Source organism: Bubalus kerabau, chromosome 19 (assembly GCF_029407905.1).
Source record: "Bubalus kerabau isolate K-KA32 ecotype Philippines breed swamp buffalo chromosome 19, PCC_UOA_SB_1v2, whole genome shotgun sequence".
In the NCBI taxonomy this organism is placed as follows: Eukaryota; Metazoa; Chordata; class Mammalia; order Artiodactyla; family Bovidae; genus Bubalus; species Bubalus kerabau.
In genome coordinates this window covers 20,272,429-20,276,681 of record NC_073642.1, presented here as the reverse complement: position 1 = coordinate 20,276,681, position 4,253 = coordinate 20,272,429, and positions in this window count along the sequence as shown.

Genomic DNA, 4,253 nt, shown 5'->3' with positions numbered 1-4,253 from the left:
AATTATTTAGCAGGGCCAGGTCTTTCGTTGCGGCACGTGGGATCTAGTTCCTTGACTAGGGATTGATGCCAGGCCCCCAGCATGGAGCATGATCTTAGCCACTGGACCACCAGGGAAGCCCCATAGTGGTGTTTTTACAGATTTGAAGGTTTATAAAATATTCTGCATTTTCACATTGCCATTAGGCAGCCTGAGTCCCATGGCTGGGGTCCTCTTAGACTGGGCGTGTGTGTCTCCAGCTTGCGTAACCCACTTCACTCATGTATTGGCCCATTTGCCTTGTGACCTCTGCACCTTTCTGTATCCATGGTGTGAACAAGGTTGCTTCTGCAGTGGCCCACTTGTATTTACTGCTTAATTCTTTTTTTTTTTTTTTACTCAGCTCTTTACACAAACATTTCTTGAGCTTCTTCTGAGCATCACAGCCTGAGCTAGACACTGGGCTAAAAGGATGGGAAGGCATGGTCCTTGCAGACCTGAGTTTATGGACCGGATTGGGAGACAGAGAAGGAAGCAGGCTGGGGTGAGGGACGTCACTGAGAGCAGGCAGGAGATGGATGCGCAGGAAACAGGGGAGCAGAGACTCAGGCACCTTACCCAGGCTGGTGGTGTCCAGGAAGGTTTCTGGCAAAGCTGAGACCTCAGCTGAATTCTGAAGGATGAGAAGGGTTAGCCTTATGAGAAAAGGGGAGGGGAGGAGTCCACCAGAGGCATTGACCATCCCAGAGGGAGGGAGGCCAGGGAGTGGCTGAGACTTTGTTCTGTAGAATTCTCATTCCATACCTTCTCAGTCTCTGACCCTAGAGTGTGGGCTCTTGGAGCCTCTTTCTTCACATAGAGATGCATGTGAGCTCAGTCGTCTCTGACTCTTTGCGACCCCATGGACTGTAGCCCGCCAGACTCCTCTGCCCACGGGATTCTCCAGGCAAGAATACTGGAGTGGGTTGCCATTTCCTTTCCCAGGGAATCTTCCAGACTCAGGAATTGAACCCACATCTCTTGTGTTTCCTGCATTGGCCTGCGGATTCACCACCAGCTGAGCAACTGGGGAAGCCCCATAAAAAGGCATAACAGTACTGACTTTCGAGGGCCATTGTGAGGATGGAATTAGAGCCTGCACATCTGGGCCCCACCCGCATTATAGCCGGTGCCCAGTACCTGGGGCAGAAAACGCTTGTCAAATGCCAGGCTGGGCAGCCCCTGCCTCCCTCCCAGAGAGCACATGCCCTCTCCCTGGGTCCGGGTGGGTACAGGTGAGTGTTTGAAGGGTTAACCTGGCATTTTCAAGTCATTCTACCCATGGCGAGCCAGGACTAGCTTTTCCCATTTCTAGAGAGGCCATGGGAGATGGCGACTCATGTTTCTGCCTTCCCTTCCAGCTGCTGCTTGTAGTTGAAGTGAAAATAGGAAGCCACCCCCTCCGGGTTCGCCCACCGCGAAGGCAAAGGCCAGCTTGTCTCAGCCTGCGGACACCTTCTGGGTGTGGGTTTTATATTGTGCAAGCCACAGCACAACAGGACGCCCGCTGAGGGGTGGGTGTGGAGGAAGGCTGGGGAAGAGTGCGTCCTCAACACGCCTTCTCTAGAAACAGAACAGAGTGAGAGGGCTCGGGCCACCGGTGCCGCAAGGAGCACAGGGTGGAAGGCAGTCGGGCATCGCTGCGTCCCCATGTTGACCTCATGAGAGGCCATGAGATTCAGACATGCCCAACAGTTTCAAGTTCAAGGCCTCCATTCACCCTTATATTGACTTCAGTGGGCTCTCCCCTACGGTTCTGCTTTTCAGACCATGGAGTGCCTTCGTCATCTTGACTTCCCCTGGCATTTGAGCCTCTTTCTGGGTTTGTAGATTCTACATTTTATGAGTCCCAGCAGGGGGCCAGGGCTTCCCTGGTTGCTCAGCAGTAAAGAATCTGCCTGCCAATGCAGGAGACATAGGAGATGCAGGTTCGATCCCTGGGTCGGGAAGATCCCCTGGAGAAGGAAATGACAACCCTCTCCTGTATTCTTGCCTGGGAAATCCCATGGACAGAGGAGCCTGGCAGGCTACATTTCATGGGATCGCAAAGAGCTGAACATGACAGAGCATGAGACAAAACAATAGGGAGCAAAGACCAGCTTACTCTATGGGGCCTCATAGCTGAGGCTCTGCCAGTCGGCCTACAGGGGCAGACTTCCTGGCCCGCTGGACAGAAAGGATACAGGGGGAGCCCCCTTCCTAGGGCCATAGCCCCCAGATATTGATATTTTAGTCTAAAACTTTGTTTTCTAGATCCAGTTCCCATCAGGAAGCAGCGTCAGCTATTGAGATGCTGCTGTTGGAGTGATGGGGTCAGGCAACATGATTCCCAGGTTATGGACCAGGAAACCAGCTACAGAACAAGAGCAAGGGAGTCACTGACGGGGCCAGCATCAGCCTGCAGCCTTTCCACTAAATTCTTTTTTAATAACTTTAAAAAATTATTTTTTAATTTATTTTTGGCTGTGCTGCGTGTAGTTTTTCTCTAGTTGCCGCAGGCGGGAGCTAATCTGTAGATGTGCTGCGAAAGCTTCTCCTTGCTGGCTGCTCTTGTTGCAGAGCACGGGCTCTAGAGTGCTGGCTCACGGAGCACCGCGCTAGTTGCCCAGAGGCAAGCGGGATCTTCCCGGACCAGGGATCTAACCCATGTGTCCCCTGCATTGATTGACAGGCGGACTCCCAACCGCTTGACCAACAGGAAAGTTTCTTCACTGAATTCTTAAGGTCCTCATAGACTTCAAGACACTTTCCAAAGAGAGTTTTAAAATGACTTCTTTGACTGTCCTTAAGAGAGTGCAGACAGCTGGAGTTGAAGGCTCTGCTGGAGTTAAACGGGAGGTCAGATGCCAGGGGTGCCTTTTAGAGGTCAGAAGGAATGCAAGGGTCTAAAGAGAGTGAGCATTTCTTGGGCATGTGAGCCAGGCACTGGGTCACACATTCTTTATGCATGTTAACTAATTGACTCAGTTCTCTGAAGTGCTTTGTCTCCATCTTAGAGATAAGGATTCAGGCACAGAGAGATGAAGTAACTTGCCAAAGGTCACAGAGCTGGAGTCAGAATTCAGATGGAGTTCAGTGTCAGCAGCTCAGGCCTGCTCCACGCTGTGTGTGATCAGGGGCCCGGGAAAAGGGCATGAGATCCCTGAGGGCAGATGGCATGTCTGGGACTCACTGCTGGCAGCCAGCCCTCTGGGAAGGGTGGAAAATCCCCATATGAGCTGCAGAGCCAAGGCAGGGGGACGGGGAGGGATGCTGTGAGAGATAAGGGCCATCTTAAGGACACCTGAGCATCTCTGGCCAGGAAGGGTGGGTGACAGATGGGCAGCCATGGAGCCCGGCCCTGACCAGCTGTTGTTTGCAGAGTGCGTGGTGACGGCTGGATTAGGTGTACCCTGCAGCCTCAGTGACCACGGGGGGAGGAGGGAGGAGATGCACACTGTGCCCTTCTGGCTGGTCTCTCCAGCACCTCCAAACCTGGGGAGCTTAGTGCTTGCTAATCTCTGTCCCCATGGCAGCAGGAGGTGAGAGGGCCATCGCTAAGGCCGTGGAATCTTCCACTTCTTGATGGCCAGGGAGCTTTTCCAAATGATCAGAGAAACTCCTCTCTCCTAGAAAGTAAGATGCCCAACTAAGACGATGGGCCCAGGGTCATCTGTAACTGTGATGAACGGTCTCTCTCCTGTCCTACTCAGTCCCCCTTTGGTCCATATGCTTTGTATCTGCTTTGATTTGGGGCTGCAGATTTCATTGGTTTTGTCTGCCCTCCTGTCTGTTTCCTGCCTCATTTCACAAAGGATTTGAAGGAGCTCTCAAAAATATATTGAAGATAATGTTGTTGTTCAGTTGCTAAGTTGTGTCCAACTCTTTGCGACCCCGTGAACTGTAGCCTACAGGCTTCTCCGTCCATGGGATTCTCCAGGCAAGAATACTTGAGTGGGTTACCATTTCCTTCTCCAGGGTATCTTCCTGACCCAGGAATCGAACCTGGGTCTCCCACATTGGAGGCAGATGCTTTAACCTCTGAGCCACAGGGAAGCCCTTGTGTCCAACTCTTTGAGACCGCATGGACTGCAGCACACCAGGCTTCCCTGTCCTTTACTATTTCCCGGAGCTTGCTCAAACTCGCGTCCATTGAGTCAGTGATGCTATCCAACCATCTCATCCTCTGTTGTCCCCTTCTCCTCCTGCCCTCAATCTTGCCTAACATCAGGCTCTTTTCCAATGAGTTGGCTGTT